This window comes from Elgaria multicarinata, chromosome 22 (genome assembly GCF_023053635.1).
Source record: "Elgaria multicarinata webbii isolate HBS135686 ecotype San Diego chromosome 22, rElgMul1.1.pri, whole genome shotgun sequence".
NCBI lineage: Eukaryota > Metazoa > Chordata > Lepidosauria > Squamata > Anguidae > Elgaria > Elgaria multicarinata.
In genome coordinates this window covers 11200409-11227520 of record NC_086192.1, presented here as the reverse complement: position 1 = coordinate 11227520, position 27112 = coordinate 11200409, and the positions used below count along the sequence as shown (strand labels likewise).

The 27112-nt window shown below is 49.0% G+C and overlaps 1 protein-coding gene across 1 annotated transcript in view; it reads left to right on the top strand.

Moving 5' to 3' along the window:
* Positions 1 to 27112, top strand: part of NXN (nucleoredoxin) — a 57949-nt gene that overhangs the window by 8347 nt on the left and 22490 nt on the right. The window lies entirely within an intron of this gene.

The following is a 27112-nucleotide window of genomic DNA, read 5'->3' as shown; positions in this document are numbered from 1 at the left end:
GTGGGAAAGCGTTATTGAACATTTCCGTTGCTGTGGGTGGATGCTGGCTCAACGCTTCCTTGCTGTGTAAACGCTACCGAAGCGAAGGAACCGCGCTCCGGGAGTTAACAAGGGAGCTAACGGCTACAATTTCGGAAAAGTTAAGAGGCGAACCCCGTAATGCAGTTTTCTCTGGGGTCGAGTAGGAAGCTACGGAGGTAGCGTTCGCGCAACCTCTCCACAAAGAATGGTGCGTCGAGCGACAATGAGATAGAAAAAAAAACCACGCGGTTTTTCTTTTGTTGCTTGGTGGTTTTGAAGCCTGAGAGATGACAGGCGCGTGATCTTCTGGGCTTTCCCCCCACTCTTTGTGACATTTTAATCTCGCTGTTGCAATGAAAGCCAGTGGGGTTTTTTCGTTTCGTTTCGTTTTGTTTTTTATTGTGAATTTGCAAAGCCGGCAATTCCGTTCTTTCAGGCTGAGGATCTAAACTGTTCTCTTTCTGTAGTTAGTGCTTGCAAAATCCGTGAGTAATTAGAGCGCACCCCTGCTAGAGATGTGTTCGGTTTTGCAGGATGGGAGATGCGGGGGAGAATATTTCAGGAAATGGGGTGTAGTCCCAGCTGCTAAAGGTGGCGCTTTTGGGGTGAATTTGTACGCAGCTGCACAGTGGTGAACATTTTCAAACGAGGTCCGAGGCGTTTGGGAGCTTTGGAAAAGCTGTCAGGTTTCCCTCCCTGTGCATCCTGAGGAAGCCAGCTGGAAGCCCAAACATTTTTTTTCTTATCGCTTCCTTGTGTTGTTTTTCGAAATTGAATAGGCGCTGAAAGGAGACGGCGAGTTTCCATTTCCCGTGGCAGACTGACAGGGTGAGTGGGAACGGGGAGGAATTGTAAACGGTTTCCCCCACCTCCAATGAATGGAGGAATACTCCGTGGTGGCAGCGGTGGGATTTGAACCCTGCTCTTGCTCGAATTCTGCTTCTCTCTCTCCCCATTGGGCCACGAGGAGACGTTTTGGTTGAAGGGATTTTGTGGTTGAATGGAAGTGCTGTAATGTCCACAGCAGTATTTCAGGCCCATCTTCTCAGTGCTAGGCCAGCGTTAGGGACTAGATACTTGAATCCAGGCCTTTGGGGAATCTGTTCCTAAACTGAGGTCAGTTGCTGGAGGCAGAGTGAGGCCTTGGAGCTAAAGCCTCTAGTATTTATACCAGGCTTGTCCAATCAGGAGGCTCCATAGTGCCTTCCAATCATAGGGGCTGACATTGGCACATTCTCCCCCTTATATCCTTACAACAGCCTTACGAGGTAGGCTAGGCTGATGGGGAGAGAGAGACCATGAGCAGCGCAAGCTTAACCGGTGAGCTTCCATGTCTGGAGCTAGGCGACCTGATACCCTCCGGACGTTTCTGACTGCAACTCCCATAAACCCCAGCACGGCTCATAGGCAGGGTTATTGGACTTTATTTTTATTATTTCATTTGCCTTAAGCCTGTTTTCCTCCCAGCAATCCTGCATACGGGATCCTCCTCCTCTCCGTGATATCCTCACAACAACCCTGTGAGGTAGGTTGTGTTGAAGTGAGCTTCCAAGCAGGAACCAGAACCCAGATCTCCCAGGTCCCGGTCCGACACGCTAACCATTACACCACACTGCCTCCCATAGTCCAAAACATCGGTACCACGCTAGCTTAAAGACAGCGGTTTGAGAGACTCCGGAGTCTGTCATACACGCTCTTAGCAAACAGAAACACCACGTCTCTTAAGCGGTTACGAAACGCTGGGGCGTATTTAAAACTCTCTGCAACCCACAATCAGACCTTGCGGCGTCTGCGACGAGGTGACGTTTGTGCGGGCTTTTGCGCATATGCGCACGCCGCTTTTGAAGGGTTGTCTTTCGCCGCCGAGACATTTAAAGGGAATTTGGTGGGTTGCACAGCCGGGGAATTTCCCTCTCGAAAAGCTGATGTTGGTGAATTCTTTCCCTCGGCTATGTTTTGAATCGTTGCAGGGACCGAAGCTACCTTAGCGCCTAGAGTTTCACATCGCTTGAATTTCCTGTGTGTTTTCTGCATTCCTGTTTTTAAACAAAAGCCTCCGTGTAGGGAACCCGGGGTATGGTTTTAATCTGCCAAAAACTCAAATGATATTGAATTTATTTTATTTTATTTATTTATTTTTGGGGACCTGACCGGCTTGAACTCTCTCTCTCTCTCTCTCTCTCTCTCTCTCTCTCTCTCTCTCTCGATCCGAGGCAGTTGGCTACTTCAGCCAATGAATACCAGATGGGCCTCTGATTTTATTTTATTTTTAATTTTTTTTGAGGGGAGGTAGATTGTATGATAAGGGAGGTGGGTGGTCTTTTAAGAGGTCACTGGCCCTCCCCGGCCATGGGACGCTTGTTTAAAATCTTGAGTTTTTTGGCAGTAAACTTACCACCGCCCCTCGCAAAAAAATAATAAATGAAATTATGCTCCTAGTCTTCATTGTTTTCAAGTGGAGAATTGGGGCCTGGGTCAGACCAAGGGTCCATCTAGTCCAGCATTCTGTTCACACAGTGGAAAACCAGCTGCCCCCCAGCAGAACAAGGGGGCAAAAGTACCATCCTGCCCATGTTCCCCAGCAACTGGTATACATTGGCACACTGCCTCTCTTGAGGTAGCATACAGCCATCAGGCCAAGCAGCCTTTGATAGCCTTCCTTGTTTGGTTGCCTGCTGCAGGTTATTACTCACCATAGGTGACTAGGAAAGTATCTCTGTATGAGACCGTGTACTCTATAATGTTTAGGATTTCAGCCTTGACTTCTTCCAGGGTATTATAACTGAGGTACCTAGGTATACTGCCTCTGTGACAGGAGGTAGCATTTTGCCGTCAGGACTAGTAGCCATCGATAGCCACCACAGCCGCCATTTTCTCTCTCACGGCACCATTTTGTGAGAGCACCCACGACACTCTCAGACGTGTTCGTCGTATGACTTCCAGAGCCGTCTCCCAGCCTCCAGGGAGATTCCGGAACTCTTCCTCAACCCAGGTACCAGTTAAGAACATAAGAACATAAAAGTGCCATGTTGGATCAGACCAAGGGTCCATCTAGTCCAGCACTCTGTTCACACAGTGGCCAACCAGCCATCGGCCAGGGATGAACAAGCAGGACATGGTGCAACAGCACCCTCCCGCCCATGTTCCCCAGCAATTGGTGCACACAGGCTTACTGTCTCTAATACTGGAGATGGCACACAACCATCAGGGCTAGTAGCCATGGATCGCCTTCGCCTCCTGGAATTTATCCCACCCCTTTTTGAACCCATCCAAATTGGTGGCCGCCACTACATCTTGTGGTAGTGAGTTCCATAATTTAACTCTGCGCTGTGTGAAGAAGTTACCACGGCCGGTTTTTAAATTTCCAGTTGCGCTTGAGAAAATAACTTATTACTTATTTCCCCCCTCGTTTAGCTAAGGCGACTGACTCGTCCGTCACGAAACAGGTCTTCTTGAGAATTCATCTCTGCCTCTGTAGCTTTGGAGAAGTGCGCCTGCCGTTATCCGAGGCCATCTCCGCAGCTGCCAAAGATAAATGGGGAGGGAGGGGTTCCCAGCATGCCATGGGGTGATTTACCGCCGGTTTGCCCCTGGGCGAAACGACGGTGCTCGGAGTGAGAGGGTTGGAGAAATGGAAGAGATGTATCGGAAAAAATAGATACAAGCGTATTAAAAACATCAACGACGACAGTACAAGGATAATGCATAAAGCACATGTTTGCATTTTAGGGCCGTGGCGGGGAAATCCTGCACGTTTTTGTGACCGTGTCGCTTGGCGTTTCCTAGGGAAAGATAACCGTTTCCCCCGCCCAGTTGAATATTTGCCAGTCGGTAACGCGCCGGAGCGATGCCGACGGCTTTCTTTTTTTAAGCGAAGAGAACTGAGAACGCGTGGAAGAGCGCGGCTAAAAGTGGAGACTTAAAACGAGTGCGTCCCTGTGTTATGCGCTTAGCGCAATACTAGTCATCATGGAGGCAATAAACCGTTGTTGTCATTGTATATAACAGAACGATATACTTATTTTAAAAATGCCATTGAGCGGCTTATATGATTACAATTTTTAAAAAAATATCTCTGTGGTTTTACAGGGAGATTACAATATGTTAACGGGCAACGATTGTTGGTTGCAGGGAAAGATATGGGCCCAGGAAAGGGGTCATGGGCTACGGGGTGGATTTTCTGCACCCCCCTTGGTTTCCAGTATTCCTTCGGTGACCCGAAATGGTCAGCAGGGACCCGGATCTCACCATCAAACGTACTCAAAAACGTTTGGCTAGACCGGTGACAGCCGTTTTGCGGTCCACGCGACAGCTGGTTGTCTAGGGCCAGAGCTGCCCAAGGATGTACTTTTGGGCAAAGAGAAAAAATTGCAAGGAGCAATTGCTTGTAGGTCGACCAATTGAATCCCAGGCACAGTAAGAGTGACATTTGCAGCTGCTGCGTCAGCCGTCCAAATGATCTACTTCAGCCTTCTCTAGATGTTTGGGACATCAACTCCCATTTGCCCCAGCCAGCATGGCCAATGGTCAGGAATGCTAGGAGACGTAGTCCCCCCTTTTTTAAAAAACACACACACAAAACTCTGGAGTCTACCCAGTTGGTGAAGTCTAGTTCCTATGACACAACCGCGGGGGATTTATTTATTATTTGGACTCCCAAATATTCCACGCGGTTCCTGCAGCTCCATACATGGAAACGCCGCTGCCCCAGCCTGCGGGAGAGGCCAGCCTGCCAGCGCGGACAGGACTCGGTTTTTCGGCAGCTGACGCGGCATTTGAGGCAGATGGCTCTGGTTTCTCCCCAATAATCCGGCGTAAAAGCAAACAAGAAAGATCCCACTACTACGGAAGGGAGCGAGGGGAGAAAGAGTATCGTTTTACTGGCCGGCTGGGAACTTTTAATTTCTTCTGCTGAGCTTTGAAAAATGCTTGTTTTGGGGAGGGTGTTTTTTAAAGGGCAAGAATCATTAAATTTTTGCGCTTTTTCAGTGGCAGCGAACGGAAATTGACGCCTTCTGGGCCGTTCTCTGTGTCTTGCCGAGGGAGGCGGGGATGTTTTTTAGCGTCATTTTTTTGGGCCTTCTCTGCTGTGGCACCTCGGCTGTGGAATGATGTCCCTAAGGAGGTTTGCCTGGCATCTACGCTATATTCTTTCAGACGCCAGGGGAAGACGTATTATTCTCTCAGCATTTTAACAGTCTATAAATTTAATGTTCGCTTTGCTGTTTTAAATTTGCATTTCTGCACTGCTGCTGATTTTATCCTGGTTGTGCTTTTTTATATTGTATTTTACATCAGGTTTTTATACTTTGAAGGGTTTTAATTTTTGTGAACTGCCCAGAGTGCTTTGGCTACTGGGCGGTATAAAAATGCAATAAATAAATAAATAAATCATCGAATAAGAGAGATGCTGGGACTTAAATCCCTGGCTTTTTTTTTGTCCCCCCCACAACAGAATTTTTGGCACGGCGTGGATTTCCCTCGAATTGGGAAGATATCTGCTCGATTGCTCCAAGTTTTGAGCGTCCCAAACCTGCCCTGTCTCTTCTGACTTCTGCTCAGACGTTTTTGCGCAACTACGCAAAACCTTATCGGACCGTATAGCTCTTTAATACACGTCTCTTTGTGTTGCTCTTTGCCCCGTTTCGTGTTTTCCTGTTTCCTTGTCCCAACTTCCATTCGTTCGTTGGTTCGTTCCATTTTTATACCGCCCAAGCGCCGAATTTCTTTGGGCGGTTTACAAACCTTAAAAACGCCTTTATAACAAGCATCACATACAAAATGTATAAACAGACAGCGCACGAGGAGAGGTACGTTTATCGAAACCGGTTTTTAAACCATCGACAAGATCTGGATTGAAACCTCGGTGTACACCGCCCAAGCCTTGAGAGAAGAGGAAGGTTTCAACCTGGTGCTGGAAAGATAACGATGTTGGCCCCTGGCCAACATTCTATATTTGCGGGGCCACCACTGAGCAGGCCTTCTCCCCTGTTGACGCCTTCCGGGCTTCCCACGGAAGAGACCGTTTCTCAGGAATAAAAGGCCGAATTGCCTTCCTCTGCGACTCCACCATGGGCTTCTAATCCTCTCGGCCTGGTATCCACCATCTGTCTGCTAAGCCTTGGGCCGCAGGGGTTGAGCCTCAGTACCGCAGGCCAAATCCAGCCTGCCGCAGACGGGCCCTCTCCCTTTCCACGACCCGTTCTGTGTTTTTCGCAGCTTTTTTGCCATTTCCCCCCCCTCCCCTGTTCTGAAAGATTCAAGTGCTTCTACTAAAGGATTTAGTTGGTGCTAGCTGTTAGACAAAAGGCATTTATGCAGCTGTTGCTTAACGGACACACATGCACACACAGCGCCTGAGTGCCAGATGTTACGTTCCAGTCGCTAGCCCAATAAAATGGATCTCCTCTGCCTTATAGGGGAAGGAATCGCTCCTGGCGGAGAGCGGCTTTGCAGTACACACCATCCTGAGCACCTCTTGTAACGATTAATCCCTGTCCCTTGCTGCTTCTTTTTTTTTTTTTTTTTTTGGCTACTTGGCCCCCCAAAATAAAATAAAAGACCACCGTCTCTAAAAGATAAAAGGGGAGAAGAGAGAAAGCGTTGCTCCGGACACCTTCCGAAGGGGGAGCTGAGGCCTAAAGGCCACCCTGACCCGCTCGCCTTTCCCAGCACCCATTTCCAGCCTTTCCGTTTCCTTTCCAAACCCAGGTTTCTAGTCCTCTTGATCGCAAAGGTGTCGGGAGCGTTGCTCCTGTTGAGAAATCGGGATTTCTGTGCCCCCTCTTGGGATAGATATATATATAAAGGGGGCGTATGTTTTAAAGAAGATAAAGATAATTAAATAAATAAATTGAATTGTGACTGGGAGCCGCCCCCCCTTCCCGGGAATGTTTTGAGGAGAGACTCCAAGACCGCCAAGTTGTAAAGGTTGCCGCGGGAAGGAACGGCCTGGGATGATCAGGGGTCTGGAAACAAAGCCCTATGAAGAGAGACTGAAAGAACTGGGCAGGTTTAGCCTGGAGAAGAGAAGATTGAGGGGAGACATGAGAGCACTCTTCAAAGACTTAAAAGGTTGTCACCCAGAGGAGGGCCAGGATCTCTTCTCGATCCTCCCAGAGTGCAGGACACGGAATAATGGACTCAAGTTAAAGGAAGCCAGATTCCAGCTGGACATCAGGAAAAACTTCCTGACTGTTAGAGCAGTACGACAATGGAACCAGTTACCTAGGGAGGTTGTGGGCTCTCCCACACTAGAGGCCTTCAAGAGGCAGCTGGACAAGCATCTGTCGGGGATGCTTTAGGGTGGATTCCTGCACTGAGCAGGGGGTTGGACTTGATGACCTTGTAGGCCCCTTCCAACTCTGCTATTCTATGATTCTATGAATCCATCCGTCCCAAAATTCTGGCTATAGATCTCTCTGACCCACACACGCTATTAATTCTGGGCAGGTCACATTTGCGGAGGTCAGGTGCAAGACTTTGTCCTTCCGGATCAAGCAGGTTCAAAAATCGGACTCCTCCAGCTTTCCTTTTCCAGCTGTTGCTGCTGCTGCTATTATTATTACTATTATTGGCATCATTAATAATTAGAACGGTTCTGTTAAGAATGTACTGGTGGTCGCTAAAAAAAAAAATCTGAAGTGGGCACAATCCTATATTATTTTTATCAACATTAATCGTTTTGTTTAAAATGTGCTAGCTGTCTCTAGAAAAAATGATGGCTGTAGTGCAATCTGATATGTGTAGTGTTATTATCAATAATAATAGTAATGATAGTTTAAAACGTGCCGTCTGTCGCAGGTAAAACGATGACCTGTGCGGCGCAATCCTATATAAGTCTACTTAGAAGGAAATCCCACTGAGCTCAGTGGGTTTACTCCCAGGTCAGTGCGCGTAGGATTGCAGCCTAAGCATTTCTTTAGAAAACCGTAGAAGGAATGAGCTTGCCTTAGTTTATTTATTTCGTTTAATTGAATTCCAAGCGCCAGCGTTCGCAGCCCGCGTCTCTCTTTTCTTTCGGAAAAGTGGAGCGAAAAATCCCCCATGAGGGATTTTTAAATTATCATTTCTCCCCCCCCCCCCCGCCTCATCCCTGATGAGCCGTGTCAGAGAGGAAGTGGAGTGAGGAGAAAAATCTTGACGGCGTTTTTGGTGGGGCTGGTATTTCAGCCAGACAAAGGCGACGTTTCCCAAAGGGACCGGTTAAAATATCTTTGGTTGCTTCATGCGCGCGCATGACAGGAGACATGGATTTGAGTGAGGGAACGGACTGGTTCAGGGGTGACAAAGGTGTGTCCTTTGGGGGAAGTTTGATCCCCTTGCTTCTTTTCCTTCACAAATAACGGCAAAAATGAATCCGTTGACACAGGGATTCCGCTTAAAATGGCATCCCTGCGACATGGAGAAGCGTTTCCCCCATGTTACGAGGGCATCAGGTTTTGTGCAGTTTCCCATCGGTCTGGTAAGCAAACTACAAACGCCACAACCTTCTGCCGTGTATTGTGTATTCTTACATTTATATCCTGCCTTTGTTTTCCCCTGGCAAGGTGGACTAAATCTTGGAATTGTTGTAGATCCCAAGCTGAATATGAGCCAACAGTGTGATGTGGCTGCAAGAAAGGCAAATGCTATTTTGGACTGCATTAATAGAAGTACAGCTTCCAAATCGTGTGAGGTCCTGGTTCCTCTCTATTCGGCCCTGGTTAGGCCTCATCTAGAGTATTGCGTCCAGTTCTGGGCTCCACAATTCAAGAAGGACGCAGACAAGCTGGAGCGTGTTCAGAGGAGGGCAGCCAGGATGATCAGGGGTCTGGAAACAAAGCCCTATGAGGAGAGACTGAAAGAACTGGGCATGTTTAGCCTGGAGAAGAGAAGATTGAGGGGAGACATGAGAGCACTCTTCAAATATTTGAAAGGTTGTCACATAGAGGAGGGCCAGGATCTCTTCTCGATCCTCCCAGAGTGCAGGACACGGAATAAGGGGCTCAAGTGACAGGAAGCCAGGTTCCGGCTGGACATCAGGAAAACATACTGTTAGAGCAGTACGACAATGGAACCAGTGACCTAGGGAGGTTGTGGGCTCTCCCACATTAGAGGCCTTCAAGAGGCAGCTGGACAACCATCTGTCAGGGATGCTTTGAGGTAGATTCCTGCCTTGAGCAGGGGGTTGGACTTGATGGCCTTATAGGCCCCTTCCAACTCTGCTATTCTATGATTCTAAATACTCCTCCTCTCCCCTTTTATCTTCACAACAACCCTGTGAGGGAGGTTAGGCTGGGAGTCCGTGACTGCTCCAAAGTCACCCAGTGAGCTTCATGGCCAAGCGGAGATGATTCACTCTCCAAATTTTCAGACAAGGGTTTTTCTCAGCCCAGATGCTCCCAGATTGAACCTGGGAGCATCTGCATGTGAAGTGGAGAATCTACCACCAAGATACAGTCCTTCCCTTCTCTCTCTGTGCTTGCAAGCGGTTCCGGAATTTGGAACAAGCCGAGTGAGCATGGCTTAGGGCCTCCTATGAGGAGGGCGCTCTAAATAAGCTGGAGATAACTAAGGTGTAAGATAACTAAGATGAAATCGCTTTGGCATAAATGTGTTAGAAAAGCTGGCATGACTTACAGCAGAGTTGCTTTAGACAGAGAAAGCGCGGCAAGGCAGCGTTTAGTATTGGAGTCAATAAGTGTAAACAAGAAGCCGTTTAGAAGAAGTTCAAATCAACTTACTTTATTAGTGCTTTTATTACCCATCTTCACTGTTCAATGCCTAACATTGGGTTGCACCCTCTCATTAGCCTTTTTTTCTCTTTATTTTTTATGGTATGGGACCTCTGCATCTTGAAATGGGCTGGGGCCTCAGCATGTCTTAAACCGTCCCTGCTTGTAAGCATTGATAAAGGTGAGGAGATGGAATAAACACCCTTCTCGCGTCTAACACCCTCCCTTTAGACCAGCCTTCCTCAACCTGGGGTGCTCCAGATGTGTTGGACTGCATCTCCCAGAATGCCCCAGCCAGCTGGCTGGGGCATTCTGGGAGTTCTAGTCCAACACATCTGGAGCGCCCCAGGTTGAGGAAGGCTGCTTTAGACTGTTGTGTGGACTCGGCCTAGTCCAGGGGTTGGGCAGAAGGTAGATCTCTAACACTTTGGGCTTCTAACTCCCAGAATCCCCTACAACGTGGCCGGTGTTCAGGAATAAGAGCCAGTGTGGTGTCACGCTTAGGGCCTTGGCCACGAAGTTCACTGTGGGTGTCTTTGGGACAGTGCCTGACTCTTAGCTTAGCCTACCTCACAGGATTGTTGTTGTGAGGATAATACGGAGAAGAAACGTAAGAATAAATAAACAAAAATGTTGCGGGTAAATCTCAAAAATCGGAGATCTACCTTCCGCCCGCCCCCCTGACGGAGAAGGCTGCATGAACGGTAGAGACGGTGGCGAGGGCGTTTTGCCGGAGAGTGCCCCGAAAAGACCGCGTGCCCCTTGGCTTGACGGGTTCAGCGCTGTGGTCAATGCGCCTCCCGCTCTTCCTTTCCGCCACGAGGCGTGGCGAAAGCCACAGGATGAGGTGTCTGGCGATGTCCCGTCACGGTCTGGGTGGCGGCCGAGCGAGCGAGAGGCAGTTTCCTGAGGGGGTTCTTTCATGTCGGCTTTTTACGAGCGAGCCGGAAACATCTGAAGTGGTTTTTACGGCGCTTCGGGTCGGGGAGAGACAGGAGTGTCTCAGCGCGCCTCGGCCCCGCGGCGCACCCAGGCAGAGAAAGAAAGAAAGAAAGAAAATGCTGCATCCTCCCGGCATGGAGCTGAGGGGATTTTGTTCTCTTGAGGAGACACCGGAGGCCTTTTTAATTTTTTACGGCTCGGGGTGACATTTCCGTGCGAAGCTGAGGGCAGATTCGTGTGTTTTCCTGACACGTGGTCGAACCGGGCTAGGTTGGTTTTGGACATGGTTCAAATCCCCACTCGGATGTGGCGTTTGCTGTGTGGCCTTTGGCAAGATGCCCCCACCTCGCCTGCCTCGCAGGGTTGTTGTGAAGAGAAAACAGGATAACACATTCCTCCACCCCCTGCCATAACGGCGTGCTGAGCTTCCCTTTTTGGGACGAAACCGGGGTTAGATAATGCAGATGGCTTCCTGCAGAGGGAAACACGAGGGGCTGGAGAAGTTTATGTCAGAATTTCTCTGGCCCGTATTCCAGTTTTTCCCCTCGTCGTGTGAGCGGCAAGGTAATTTTCCATCCTCCCCGAGGTTGGGCCTTTGTTTCGGTCCCAGAAATGAGCAAAACAAACTGTTGGTCGTCTTTTTGGACCTGTTGGCTGCAAATCCCTCCCTCTAATACTGAACTCAGGTGGTGTGTGCTGACGGAAACGGAACCAAAAACAAGGCCACGTTCTGAGGGGGGGGTGTCACATACTCGGGGGAACCGCAAAGTTGGCGGGAGAGTGCTTAATACAACGCCAATGAAGACCGCAACGGGGGCGGTAGACACGAAATGTTGAGTCTCAGCTGCGGGGAAAAACCACCTTGGGGCATGGTGCGTAATGGAGTGTCGTGAAAGAGGGTGTGGCCGGCACCCTGAACATGAGCATTCTTGTTCGGGGTTGAAGCTGCAGGTCTTTGCTATCCAAATACGAAATTGCTTAAATTCCAGGCTAGCAGGGGTTGTCCTTCTCAAGAGATATAAATCAATCTAGGAATATGGTTTTCTCACATTATTTTAGCTACCCTTTCCCCTTCCCTTGTCTCATGAGTTAAGGCAAAAGTTCCCACCCTGTTTTTCTAAATTTAAATTGGCATTACTCTTCACTGCCCGCCCCCATTTTTACTTTTAGAGTGTGTAAGAAAGAGCAAATTACCCACCATCAGGAATGATGCTTTGGGATGATTTTAGTCTTGTAATGTAATCTTATATATTTGTAATATATTTGATTATTGTTTTATTTGATTATATATATGTTTGTAATGGCTTTGGCTACACAAATAAACTTCTCTTTACTTACCATCGGAAAAGAGCTGGACCTCTTTCTGTGCTACTGCGTGAGTCCCTGATCTTCCCAGAGCAGCGACTCCTGCAGAGACGCGCTGGGACAGCCTCTGCTGTTATATCTATGCCTTGGTTGAATGATCAAACAACCCCTATGGCTGAGTGGAAGAAATCAAACCCCGGCCAGTCGATCGTGCAGAGAGATAACAGGCGCCCTCTTCTCCAGATGGATCATTTGGGCTCTTTTTTCCTTTTTTTTTTAATGCCTTTGATTTTTGTTTTACACTCATGTATTTCTTGCAGCTCATGAGGGCCAGCGCATGGTTTTGGGAACGGCCGACTCAAAGGTGTATTCAGTTCGAAGGACAGACTGGACCCAGCCTTTCTCGCATTTCAGGGCGGATTGCTGACTATTTTTTTATTATTATTATTGGTAACAGGACCTTTTCTTCGTTGGAAAAGGCGTCTCGCTTTGTTGCCGGCTTGCTTGGGAGCCTCTGCCAAGAATGCAAATAATTAGAGCAAATTAAACCCAAACTTTTCTGCCTGAGCATGTCCTGCATATGTCTGTTGAATGTACTGGAGATCCTGTAGCGTTTGACTGGTCGGGGTGGGGAGGGCGGAGATTAAGTCTGGAAGGAGAGAAAAAACGGGGCAGATACAGAGATCCTTCGCCATGGGAGGCAGCCCAGTTTTGCAGACACCTCGACTCGTGGTTGAGTCCTGGAGCGGCTGAGTGGACTGTTCCACTTTGGAGTGTATGCGGTGTGTGATGGTTGGCTCTGTCCCCCTGCATTAAAAAAATTAAATAAAACACGCTGCAAATAACATTTTAAAAAGCAAAGTGCCACCTTCGCGGAAAAGCTGCTCCCCGCAAAAGGGGGGAAGCCATCTGTTACACACGGAGGAGACCTGTCGAGCAGGTTTTCGGCTGTTCGAGAATTCTGTTTTATTTATTTTTATTAGGGGGGCGTTCAGAAACATTCCCTCGCTGCAGCCTCCCATGGCGGGCCCCGCTCTGCCTTCTCGTCCTGTCGCACAATATTTCTCGTGGCACGCTTTGCTCAAACCCACGGGAGGCTGCAGCGTGGGGGACGAACGAGCTGGACGTGACCCCCAGGCTTTGCTTTCTGATTTGTTACTAGCCCTCGTGATTGCACGGAACCTCCAGGGTCAGGGGTAGTATACCGGGGGGGACGTGGGCAGAAGGGTGCTGTGGGCCGGTGTCCTTTTCGTGGGTGCCTCATTGGGGCGGCCGGTTGACTACAGTGGGAACAAAATGGTGGACGAGATCAAGTGAGGACGGGCTTTTGATCCGAGGGCTGAATCCTTGTTCCGGAGAGGATTCCAGGGAGCGCGTTCCAGTGATGGGCGGGGCTTACGGCAGAAGGGGCGGAACAAAAAGCCGGCATAGTTGAGCTTAAAGCTCTTCCGACCAGGAACTTTGCACAAGACCCAAGGACCAGTGGTCGGCGGAAACCGGTTGGGTTCTGCACCTCTGACGTTCTTCTTGAGCGTCGTTCTCCCCAGCTGGTCTCCCCCAATTCCGACAGTAGAAGGCCTTTTGTGTGTGTGTCCTGTTTTCTTTTTAGAGCGGAGGCCAACGGATTCGTTTTGAAAATTGCTAGCGGTATTTGAACTCGTGGGCTTTGGACGGACCTCATTTCCTTCTTGTCCTGCCAACCCAAGGATCGCTGTAGCCAGCAACTACTGTGTCACAGCATGCTCTTCCTCCACAACAAACTTGGGATGTTTATTTTTTGATTTTTTAATAAATCCCAGCTTCTTCCTCTTCTGTGGTTCCCCGCCTTTATACCTTCTGAGCTTTCGTATTGTCACATCGTTGGCATCCGTTGGACCCGATCCAGGTTCTTTTGGCTCAGCTGCTGTAAGGAGGCCTAAAGAAGGGTAAAACTTCCTCACCTTTTCAGGTCCTCGTAACAGTTTTGATTGGCTGGCTCCCAACATGGCTTCCTGATAGGCTAGCTCCCAGCCAGGCTTCCCGATTGGCTACCTCCCAGCTAGGCTTCCTGATTGGCTACCTCCCAGCTTGGCCTCTTGATTGGCCAAGACTCTTATATAAACAACCTAATTCTGGGGAAAAACCCTGTCTCAAAAATTCAGCAGGTGATATTGCCTCTCCCTTAAAACCTGTTCCAAATCTCACCATTTAGTGATGGAACATTTCTCATCTACTTTACTTGTCCCTGTCTCTGTTCACCACACCCTTATGGAGTAAACCAGTTTGTTCTCTACTTTAGAGGTTGGAAACTGAGGACGAATGATACCCCAGTGACACATGTTAAACATATGGTCAGAGTGTGACTCGCACCCAGTCCTTGCCCTGGTAGAAACTTTTCCCTGAGGGGACTGGATCTGTTTCAATTGATCATGGGGGAGGGGGGATGGAAGTGGTACAGCCCTCCTTGGAACTGTACCATGCCAGAATGTAAGAAGGAAATCCTGAAAAGCATCTTGGAAAATTCTTCTGAAGCTGTGTGTATTGTCAGCTTGGTGTCCTTAGGTATATTTTCCTTCCTGTTCGGGTTCACTCAGTTTAGGCAGGCAGTAAAATCAGTCATTGTGGTTTAAACAAAAGAAAAAAGAAAGGAAGAGGCAAACTCTGCCCTTCTGGCTGCATCTCTATGACCCAGGAGGACTAGAAGAGGCCCGTAAGCATTTATATCAGGGTTGGGGAACCTCAATGCACCCAGAGGTTATTGGACTACACCTCACATCATCCCAGACCATTTGTCGCACGGTGGGAGTTGTAGCATTTGGAGGTCCAACAGTTCCCCGCCTCTGCTTCAGATTTCCGGTAGTATTCAGTTCCAGGAATAAATAAATAATAAAATTCAGTTCCAGGAATAAATGATAATGCCCGTGGCAATGTCCAAATAGCTGTGGTCAGTGAGATCATCTGCACCTCATCAGGAGCTTCTGGGCGGAAAGGCCAGATCTTAACGGAATTGATAAATACTCTCCCTTCGAGGCGGCGACAGTAAGGTCTTGTATTTGCAGGAGACAGGGAAACCCTGTTTCCTGTCCCCGTCAGGGAGCCGCAGAGCTGTTTGCTACCCCAGTTTTTATTTATTTATTTATTTATATTACATGTATATGCTGCCCCATAGCTGAAGCCCTCTGGGCGATTGACAAAAGTTAAAACACAACATTCAAAAGTATACAAATTTAAAACCATCAAAAATATAAACGCAACAGTGTAAAACAGTATCCATTTTATACGACGACAGTCCTGGGGTCCATTAAAAAACGAACAAACTTAGCAGATGTTGTTAAATGCCTGGGAAAAGAGAACGGTCTTGACCTGGCGCTGAAAAGATAACAATGTTGGCGCCAGGCGGGGCTCATCGGGGAGATCATTCCGTAATTGGGGGGCCACCACTGAAAAGGCCCCTCTCCCTTGTTGCCATCCTCCGAGCTTCCCTCGGAGTAAGCACTCGGAGGAGGACCTTAGATGCCCTAAGCCATTCAGTGAAAGACCCAGATTCCTGTTCCGAAATTGGAGGTAACTCCCAAGTACTGCGCATGTGCGGTATGCATAATCGGGTCGAAACAGTGGATTCCGTGTCACTTCCGGTGACGCGGCTGCACCTGAAGTGACGCATTCGAGAAATTCCATGGGTCCAGTTTTTTGATAGAACACCGTCTCAACCGCCGCTCGACAAAATTGGTTCAATGTGAACAGTCTTGGAAATGTATGTTACCATCTTGCAAATCACATATTTTTAAAAATATAAGTGAAAGGTTTCCATGAGAGATGTTGTGTCCCCATACATTTCGTCATTACAATTTATGCATGTGTCCGTATCTCTTATAAGGGGTTAGTTTAACCTCCGGTTTGCTAGTAAAGCTGAATTACTGTGTCGCGAAATGATGCACGTCTAAAAAGTGCGTCACCGACATGAAAAGTTTGGAAAGCTCTGCCATATAGGGTCGAAACGCGTTTGGTTTTGGTTTCATTGCTTATTGCTTGTATTATGTTTTTTGATGGTTTTATGTAATACCACATAGTTCAGGTTTATTTAAATTATATCAAATACTTTTGTTACATAGTATATTAAAGACATCTTAAGTATTCCACTTACATTTACGTGGCTATTGATAGTGGAACAACCAGCCGTTTTTCCACCACTTTTCCCTAGTTTATCGCCTGACCCAGCCATCCAGCCCTCCCTTTTTTTCAGAAAAAGTTTAATGGGAAGGCATCCAGAGCAAGCCGTCTGTTTCGGTGACAAACCACAGGGAAAGCCCACTGTATTTATGCTAGTGTTGCAACCAGAATACTCAGCTAGATGGGGCTTTTGTCCTGATCCAGCAAGAATTGCCCCTGTACAGCCGTTATCTCTCTGCCTGGTCGCCTGGGAAGCAAGCGGAGTTCGCCGCAGGCGAGCAGCTGTTTTACAAGCCTGGATCTACAAATCCCGTTCCCCACGCCTGATTTTTGGACAGAATGAGATGCAACTACGAATGGATGCGTCTTCCTCCTTCAGTTTCCAAATGTGGAAGATCGCTGGTGTGTGTGTGTGTGTGTGTGTGTGCAACCCGCAATCCGTTCCCTTTCCAAAAAAGACAATTAAATCGTTGCACGTTCTGTATTCAAAGATGGCTCCTGCAAATGCCGCTGTTCTGCACTCGCAGGAAAAGCGGGACGGCAGGTCGGAGCCAACGATTTTCTATTGAATGCTTCCAGACACCCGTCTGGCCCGTTGGATCCCGGCCTGTTGCTTTACTCCTGCCAGGGCCCACCTCCCCCAGAGCCGAGGTCTGAGTTTGTTAAAACAGTTTCAGATTTAAAAGGAAAGGCGCAGTTATCACCTCCAGCCTAAAGAGCCGTATTAAAGGCTGTGCGTTTTATATATAAATATACAGTATATTTAAGTGGTCCCTCCGCACACACACAATCAACCCACTCTGAAGCTAATTTTCTCCATCGCAAAGCTAGCCAAAGCGCTCAATTTTCTTTCTTTCTGCCCCCCTCCTGTTACTCATCCCCCCATCCCAAATAAGCAGGTGGTGGACAACTCGGATTTTAAGCAGACTCAAGTAGACACACACACACACCCCGGCAATGTAACACACGCCAGGGTTGCGCAACTCTGCAAAAAAAAAAAAGTATTTATAATCTAGGACAGCATTGAATCCAGCCGATTTCCAGCGGGAAGGAAGACGGCGGGGTTTCGTTTCCGTTAATTAAGAGAGAGAGAATACCATGGCTGATTTTTCAAAAGGGGGGGGTCTGCTCTAATCCCCCATCTGTTCTTATCTGGGCGGTGTGACATTCTCTGACAAAACCCTTCTAAACAAACATGGAAATGTACAACGCCCGGATCAATATAATGTTGGAGGTCAGCTGATGACGCTTAAGAGTTCATTGGGGAGACCCCTGCACCCAAGGGACTTTTTTCCTGCAATCTTCGGGGCTTTCTCATACTGACCTCGCAACCCTCCTCTTTGATCTCAAAACTTAAAAAAAAAAGGAAGGATAGGTGTTTCTAGTCCTCATGAGGGCAGAGAAAAATTTGGGAGTGCGAAGAACAGGAAAAGGATAAACACAGGGAGACAAGAAAGAGGGACACCGATACACCTGAGTAAACCTGTCAGTTACACAGTGCTCAGTGGGACTTGCTCCTAGGTAGGTGAGTTTAGGATTGCAGCCAAAAGTATTCTCCACTTGATGAAAAGGGGGCGTGGAGGGGTAATCTGTCATTTTTTTGCACATTACCCCCAAAGTGGTTCATGGACCACAGAAGACAAACTCTTTTTAAAAGCTTCCTTTTTTTGGTCACCTGGGGGAAATCTCTCGCTCGCTCTAGGCGAGTGGACACGGGGTGACTTGCAGGCCTGACGCATTCATTTTTGATCCCTCACCCGCTACAGGAACAGCCGAAGGAGGAAGCGAGGGAGGCCTGGGGTCCGTCCGAGCGTTGTTCTCAGCCTCCTGGCCCACATAGCTGCTGACCATTGCTTCCTCCGAGTTCTCCCAGCAGCGAAGCGGACGTAACACGCCTGAACATCTTTTCTCCTATCTTGACAGGGGGAGGGAGACTTTTGTTCAAAGTAGGGCAACTCCATTCATCTCTGCCGCCAGCAATCCCTCGATTCTGTTTATTATTATTATTATTATTATTATCCTCTTTTGAAGTTTGGAAGCGGCGCGAGACCTCGAAAACTGCTTCCACCCGCTGATGGAAAAGAAACAGACCAACCAGGAATGCGCCCGCGGAAACTGACCGGTAACACCCGCAGGTTACACTCGGAGCATTGATCCATTGGTCCTGTTCAGACGCCACGCTAAACCACGGTTAGGCCGCTAACCCTTTTGCAGCAAACGGTTAATGAGCGTGTTTAAACCGTGGTTAGGTAGCCACCGTGGTTAGGAAGGGTTTGCATGATATGCCAAGCCATAATGTTTAGCTCAAAATGCTTAACCACCATGGCTTCGCATGTCATCTGAACAGGGTCATTAAAAGATACACATGCGCAGGAACTGTATGATCCCTGGACCGTGGTGTGCATACACGGATACGACAGAAAGGGAATATACTAGTGCACCATACTAATCGGCACCTTTGCTGCGTAAAAATGCATGCAAGTTGGTATTGCTTATTTCACATAGACTCGGAGGTTTCTCGTAACGTTCGCGTGACACGCCTGCACACTGCAGCCGACACACTAACGTGTGGCGACACACAGTTTGGAAAGCTCTGCTATATGGTCTTCTTCAGTGGTATACTAAAATTTACATGCGCATAAAGTGCAGGAAATTGTTTTTGAATCGTCTTAGCCGCTATTCTGTTGCTTTTTAAAAGGCTGTAAAAAGCCACCTGAACGCAAGTTGTTTGCCAAGTTAGTAGCTTTTATATATGTCCTCCTGTCCCACCTGGAAACCCCCTTATATTGTAATGCTTGTAATATATAACCCCCTTATATATTACAAGCATCTTTCGGGGATGCTTTAGGGTGGATTCCTGCATTGAGCAGGGGGTTGGACTCGATGGCCTTGTAGGCCCCTTCCAACTCTGCTATTCTATGATTCTATGAACACTTTTGTTACATACCATATTTCTTCGATTGTAAGATGCACACTAATTTCAGTACCACCAACAGAAAAAGAAAACCTAAGACACACCCGCGATTCTAAGATGTACCCCATTTTTAGAGATGTTTATATGGAAAAAGTGTGTCTTAGAATCGAAGAAATAAATATTCCACTTACATTTACGTGGCTATTGATAGTGGAACAATCAGCAGTTTTTCCACCCCTTTTTCCTAGTTCTTTGTTTTAACCTCAAGGGGTCAGGCTAGGTTTTTTTTTTTGCTTCTTTGTAGCTGCGTGAGGCGGGCATTTAAATTTCCCCACAATGCCCTGGGGCGACATTAGGTCAGGGGCACTGTGGGAGCTTAACACGGCGGTTAGACTCGGAACCTCGGTGCGATTTGGGACACCTGGCTAGCAAAGGGGGGGCTTTGCTTAGGGCCCCCCTCAAACCGGGAGATGGCCCTGGCTAGGAAATTCAGAGTTCCCAAACATGGAAGCTTCGTCCCGCCTAACAGCTGCCAAAAACAAGGAACCACCTTTCATGGGTTGGAACGCGAAAAGCGTTTCGCAGCAAACGAAAAAGGCATGAATTGCGGAGGGAAAAACGGGCGGTGGAGAATATTTATTTTATTCTTTTCCTTCAGTAGCACTTGAACTCGGGGCCATCCAGGGAAGTGACTGATTGGCAGGAGTTTCTGGACAGGCAAAGAGGAAGGATGTCCTTCACGCAGCGCCTGAGACCTGTTTGCAGCCCGTTCTCTTTCTTTTAGGCCGCTGATGCACTCCTGCGATGGTGTGACCGGGCCGGCCGGCTAGCGACAGTCTTTGTGGGCTAGAAACGTTTCTGGATTTTACCTGTCTTTCCCCTCCTCAGCCTGTGAAGCGGGGGCGGGAAACTTGGTGCCCTCCAGATGGACTACAAATCCCTGCGGCGGCTGGGACGCGTGGGAGTTGAAGTCTCAACATATCCAGAGGGCGCCAGGTTGCCTAGCGCAGATGTGGAGAGGCATTGCGAGGACTGGAAAAATGAAATAAGGCTCCTAATGAAATAAGGGTAGCGAGGTGGTGCCTTGGCTTGCCAAGAGAGAGACGGAAAAAATGGTTCGTGGTGTCGCCTAAATCGTAGCTCCTGGCAGCTAGAGCGCTGCTGGTGTTGTTGTTGTTGTTATTATTATTATTATTATTATTATTATTATTATTTGCATTTTCAGCCCCGCCCACCACTGGGACGTGCACCCCGAGCGCTTCTCTGGAATGGAATCCGGCCCTCGGGCTGTGAACGGCTCAGTGCGCCCGTTGCATGCCCTCTTTGATTCCTAATGATGCCGGAGGTCACGGGCGGGGGGGAGGCACCCCTCCAGCCCCTAATGTAGGCCCTGTCCCCCAGTCTCCTGTCTCCGTCCCCTCCACCCCCCAAAAGTGCCCCTCCAGCCCCTAATGTAGGCCCTGTCCCCTAGTCTCCTCTCTCCATCCCCTCCAACCCCCCCAAAGGCGCCCCTCCAGCCCCTAATGTAGGCCCTGTCCCCCAGTCTCCTCTCTCCATCCCCTCTACCCCCCAAAAGTGCCCCTCCAGCCCCTAATGTAGGCCCTGTCCCCCAGTCTCCTCTCTCCATCCCCTCCACCCACCCGAGAAGCATCTGTGACCGCCGAGCGCCACCTCCAGCCTTCCTGCTGTCCCGGGCACCGCATCCGTCTTTAATCGGCTGACGCCTTTCTGTTTACCTTGAGTTTGTTATGACAAATCCCACGGATTTTTCCTGGCGGTGGCCGTCGGGGCGCCCAAACACATTCGAGAGCTGCGGTGCTTTGAGCCAGGCGCATGTGCGCGCCGAGCACAGATGCGCTTGTGTTTGGGACATGTCTGTTTCTTATTTTGCTGTTGTTTACTCCCTGCTCTGCGTCCGTCGCTCGTGTTTTGGCTACGATCTCTCGAGCGGGTTCCCCTCTGTGCCGGGGGAAGCGTTCTGGTTACTTTCTCTCTGTGTGCGTGCGTGCGCGTGACATGCGCAACAGCTGCGCACGCCGTTACGTGCCTTTTCTCTTGCTCGAATCCCAAACAAAGAGGAAGAATTAGGGAAGCCTTTTTCTTCTCCCTTCCCCTTACGCCAGCCATCTTCTGCGTTTGAACACTCTGAGCTGGGTCTCTACGAGCATGCGCAGAGTGCCTTCTCCCACTCAACTTTTTTTTAAAAGAACAATGGGCTGATTGTCTCTGAACATGTACAGATTGTCTTCCACCTCTGGACAGCAGTTCTTCACAGGGGGAAAAAAAAAAAAGGCCAGCAGGCCCGTGGGCATGTACAAAGGGCCATTTCCCCCCCCCCCCGAATTTTATTCTTGTGTTTTAAGGACATCTCATATGGACTAGGTCAGCTTCCTTAAATTGGAGTCCTCCAGTTGTGTTGGAATACAAACCCCAATGATGGGAGTTGTAGTCCAAACGCATCTGGAGGGCCCTAGGTTGGGGAAGGCTGAACGAGACAAATATCAATGACAAAACAACACACACACATATGCGTATTGCAGCAAGGGAGAGGGCCTTTTCAGCGGTGGCCCCCCAATTATGGAATGATCTCCCCGATGAAGCTCGCCTGGCTCCAACATTGTTATCTTTTCGGCGCCAGGTCAAGACTTTTCTCGCAGACATTTCACAGCATTTAACAACATATGCTAAGTTTGTTTGTTTTTTTAATGGACCCCAGAACTGTTGTTGTTTAAATGGATACTGTTGTTTTTATATTTTTGATGGTTTAAAATATTGTGTACGTTTTCCCTCTTTGCGGCTGCATCCCGTCCGGGTTTGAGGGGACACTCGGCAAAGTGCCTTCAGTGTGGCACAACTCCGGAGTGGTTTGTGGTTTTTTTAGCTCATTCTGTTTTCCTCACAACGCTCTGGAAAATTCACCACTCCGGACTGCGGTGGGAAAAACAAAATGGCGGCCACCACAAAGACGTGGCTGGGTGACGTCTTTTCTCCCTCCTCCTGCAGGCGGGTACAACGTCTGGGACGCTGTGGGAAAAACAAGATGGCGGACGGCAGCCCAACGGAGGCTACCCATGGTCAATCCGCCTTGTATGTGTGGGGCAACTGGGGCCAGGCCTACAACAACATGGTGGGCCATGTGTTGACGCCAGGCATGTTGGTTCTTTCTAGGCCCGTGCTAGATCCTACTCTATTCCGTCCTTCTCTTGCACCGTCCTTTGTGCGGAATCCAATCTTCTGTCGGCCATTTTGTGGGAGGGGAAGGAAATCCCTCATCGGTTCAGGGAACTCTTCCTCTCCACACTGGGATGTTGTTCGTCTCAACTGAGGATGTTCAAGTAGCTTTGGTCCCAGGGCCTGTGTTCTAGGATTGGTTGTCCGCAGCAACGGTTCAGTCGTGAGCTGCCGTTGGCGATAGAAAAAAGCTGTCGAGAGCTATCCATTGGGGGCCACAGAAGAGGGGAAAGGCGGCCATCTTTGTGTCTGGCCTGTGTTGTTGGGCCAGACGTAGACCTTCGGTTTGTTCCGTCGAGACCCGTCAGACATGATGGCCCCCGTTTGAACATGACGTATCTTGGGTTCGGATCCTAGTTTGTTCCGAACCCAGTAACCACAGTTTCCCGGTTCTGATGTCACAGGAAATTCTGGTGAATTAACTACCTGGTAGTTTTCAGTCATGGCATAACAAGAACGCCCAAGAGAAGGGGCAGTTATGCGCAGGCATGTAACAGGTTCAGGCGCTGAGATATGTGGCAGCCAAATGTGAGTGGAAAGGTGTATACCAAGTGTTGGATTACAGCTGCCATTATCCCCCGCCGTCACAGCCATTGGCTGTGGATGATGGGAATTGCAGGCCCCAGACTGGGAAAGGCTGGTTGCGTACAAAGAGAAACGACCATTGGTGTATACAAATAGAAATGAATTGTGGTGGATGAACTATGATGGAATTTAATAAAATCACGTTCTCTGCAGTTACAAGTTGACCTGAAACTTGGGGGGGGGGGGGAGGGCGGGATCCTTTTAGCCCAAATAAAACATGCCGTTTTGCTGGGTGTAAATATAAACTTTTTAAAAGAAGTTGTTAACTCAAACGGCGAACCAAAGAAACACATGTTGTCTCAGCAAAGAGCTCTTATAATGAAGCCATTGTCAAAGGCCTTCTTCGGGCGGATTTTTCGGAAACCAACTAATAATAAAAAGTGTGAGTGCTTCTTTTTTGTGTGGGAAAAAAATTAAAAATGCATATAAGCTTCTTTTGTTAGCTTTCAAAGGTCTTCGCGGTTGCTGGGAGCCTTCTGTTTCTCTCTCCCCGCCGCCCCCCCCCCCCAGCTTCGGTATTTAGTTTTTAAAGAAATAATTGTTTGCGTAGCTGCTCTGCTCGGGGGAAGCATTACATCTCTAGATTGCAATCTGGCCGGCTGAGCAGTTTAAAGGGGCCGTGTGACAAATGATCTCCTGCTTCGGAAAACAAAGCCTGCAGGTCCGGCTCGGGCGCTGCTCCAGGGAATCGACGCTCGGACGACGCTGCTTTGAGTCTTCCCGAGCGAGCTGGGAGTCTTCCGTCGCGACAAAAGAGGACGTGCGTCTGTCCGTCTGTCCGTGCCATAGCGCCGAGACCGTGACCCCCTAAACCCCCAAAACTTGGCATCCAACACAGAGGGATCCTAAGGGGTTATCCTGGGGTGGTTTTGCTTTTTAAAACCCGTTAATGAACATCCACTGATTTCAGTGTGTCCGTGTGCTTAAAGCCTGCAGTAACGCCTTCAGCAACTAGGGGGAGACGTCATGTTGCGGTTTCTGAGTTAGCGCTACAAAGGCCGCCCCATGTGCAATGCATCGTGGGAGCCTAACCTGCGGATAGACTAACCTGGGCAGGGGTGTTACACCTCTTTCAGGCTGAGGGCTAAATTCCACTTCGGAGCTCTAGGGGGCCACATTCCAGCAGTGGGCGGAGCTGCAGGCAAAGGGGGCGGGATCAGAACTCCAAAACAAGCCCACACGATTTCGATTCAAGCTCTTCCTTTGGTCCATGTAGCCCGGTGTTGTCGACACTGACTGGCAGCAACGGCCCTGCATGGTGTGTTTTCCCAGTCCTACTTGGAAATGCTGGGAATCGAACTCCGGATCTTCTGCCTGCAAAATCCCACGCAGCTGAACGGCAGGAGGGTCAGGACGGGTGAAAGGAAGGGCTCTTTCACGCGACCCGTTGCTCAGCTGTGGAACTCGCTACGGCACCATGTGGCGACGGCCGCCATCTTGGACAGCTTAAAAGGTGGATGGGCAGATGTGTGGAGGGAAAGGCCCTCAGCTCCTAGTCAGGATGGATTGGTTTCTGGGGAACATGGGCAGGAGGGTGCTGGATAAATGAGAAGGCCGTCAATGGCTACTAGTCCTCATGGCTCTGTGCTACTTCTCGTGAAGCTGATCAATAATAATAATAATAATAATAATAATCATTTCTTACCCGCCTCTCCCTTTGGATCGAGGCAGGGAGCAACATGAGTACAAGAATCAACACATCTTAAAAATACTTGATTTCACATTCATCTGGGTCTGGGAGGTTCAGATTAGTGGGAGATTCAGGACAAACAAAAAGGAGGCCTTCTTCACACAGCGCATAGTCGAACTGTGGGACTCACTACCACAAGACGTTGTGATGACCACCAGTTTGGATGGCTTTAAAAGGGGGTTAGATAAATTTCTGGAGGAGACGGCTATCCAAGGCTTCTAGTCCTGAGGGCTCTGTGCTACCTCCGGTATCAGAGGCAGTAAGCCAATATACACCAGTTGCTGGGGAACATGGGCGGGAGGGTGCTGTTGCTGGATGAATTCCTGGAGGAGGAGAAGGCCATCCATGGCTTCTAGTCCAGAGGGCTCTGTGCTACTTCCAGTATCAGAGGCAATAAGCCTGTGTGCACCAGTTGCTGGGGAACATGGGTGAGAGAGTGCTGTTGCACCGTGTCCTGCTTTGTTGGTAGCTGGTCGGCCACGGTGTTAGCAGAGTGCTGGACTAGATGGACCCTTGGCCTGATCCAGCAGGGCTTTTTTCATGTGTTCTCATGCGCCACTCGTGTGAACATGGGGTCTCTTAAGGACCAGCGTTTTTGTTTGCCGATTGGGCGATGCATGGCCCCTCGGGCTTATGCGCCCGGCGCATGGCCTCTTCGGTGTTCAATACCCCCTCTGAAAACATCAGCCCCATGCGCACGTGAATGAAGAACGGTTTCCAGGCCGTTGCAAATGAAGACACTGCAGAATGTTTGGCCGTTGACGTGGTTCTCGTCGCTTGGCAACCAAAATGAGAGAGCAGTGGTTTGGGGGACCGGAGGGAGGGAGGGAGAACCCCACAGCCTCTCTTTCGCATTTCTTAGCAACGTCTGACCCCTGCCCCATTCTTTTAATTATTAACCGGAACATTTCATTGAAAGAGATTTTTTTAAAAAACCATGCAAACACCCTCCTGGAAAAGGGGGCGCGCGACGGGGAACCGTTTTGTAACTTTTTCCGTTCCCACTCAACAAGCGAAGGACCGGGATGATGCCGTGCTCTTTAGCCTTGCTGGATCGATCCCTGTTTTTGTGTTTTTTCAAGGCCCGGTCCAGCCCCAGGAAGGGCCTGCGGAGAGACTCATTCTCCGGGACTCAAACGATCCCAGGTCTCCTTTCCTCCGTTTGTGCCTCCTTCTCCGTTTGGGTGACCCCGGAGCGGGGCCTACAGGAGAGTTTTTTGGAGGACAGCGATCGGATCCCCTTTTACATTTTTTTGATTGTAAAAGAAAAGAAACAGAGACTGTTTTTGGATTAGGGACTCGTATAAATCTCCCCAAAAGTATTTGCCTTGTTATGATCAACTCAGCTGTGCCTTGTGCCATGAATTTTAATTCTATACTTAGGCAAACCATTATCTCTTAGCTCTCACCCCCCCCCCCAATATTCAGCTGTAATTCGACACCCAGTTTGCTGGACTCAATGGGACTTACTTCCAAGTAGACATAGATAGGATTGTTCTGTTAATCCGGTACTTATAATGCTACCCTACACGTATTTATTCGGAAGTAAATCCCATTGAGTTCAGTAGGGCTTACTCCCAGGAAAATGGGGACGGGATAGCAGCTTTCATTTTCTATCCTGCCCTTGAATACTTCAAATACTTGAAAGGTTGTCACACAGAGGAGGGCCAGGATCTCTTCTCGATCCTCCCAGAGTGCAGGACATGGAATAATGGGCTCAAGTTACAGGAATCCAGATTCCAGCTGGACAGCAAGAAAAACTTCCTGACTGTTAGAGCGGTATGACAGTGGAACCCATGACCTAGGGAGGTGGTGGGCTCTCTCACACTAGAGGCCTTCAAGAGGCAGCTGGACAGCAATCTGTCAGGGATGCTTTAAGGTGGATTCCTACAATGACCGGGGGGTTGGACTGGATGGTCTTATAGGCCCCTTCCAACTCTACTATTCTATGATTCTATGACTTAAGAGTTTCCCAGCTCAAAGCAATTTAAGGAAGAATGCTATCGAAACTGACGTTATCATAAACCAGTGCAACACGATTTCCAGAAAAATAGCTGTTAGTCTCATTGCACTTTAAAGACTTGAGAAATTTATTCTGGCATAAGCTTTTGCGGACTGCAGTCCACTCTGATGCATGGAGTGTGATCGGGACCTTCATCATGTATATATACCGGGTACAGGGCGCCGTGACAATCTCATTGTAGTCACAGCCATTCCCAAAAACAGTTGCTGGTTTTTTTGTGGTCAAACCCAAGGCCCGGTGAGACATATTCCTGGCAGGTCACCATTTGAACACCAACCGCCGTTCCCAAACAGTCTTCAAGGGGAGCCCCGGGTACGACGTGTTGCGGTAGTCCAGCCTAGAGGATCCTGCCGCGCGGATAACGGTGGCCCCGTGGGGGACGCTGCTGTTTTGCCTCCCGGGCCGATGTGTCAGAAGGGTTGAGAAAATAAACCTTGGAACGCCGAGGGGAATTCTTTACAACCATGCCATGACTGCATCCTTCTCTGCACCCCTAGAAACTTGCCACTTTGGTATTTTCCAGACTCAGCGCTCTT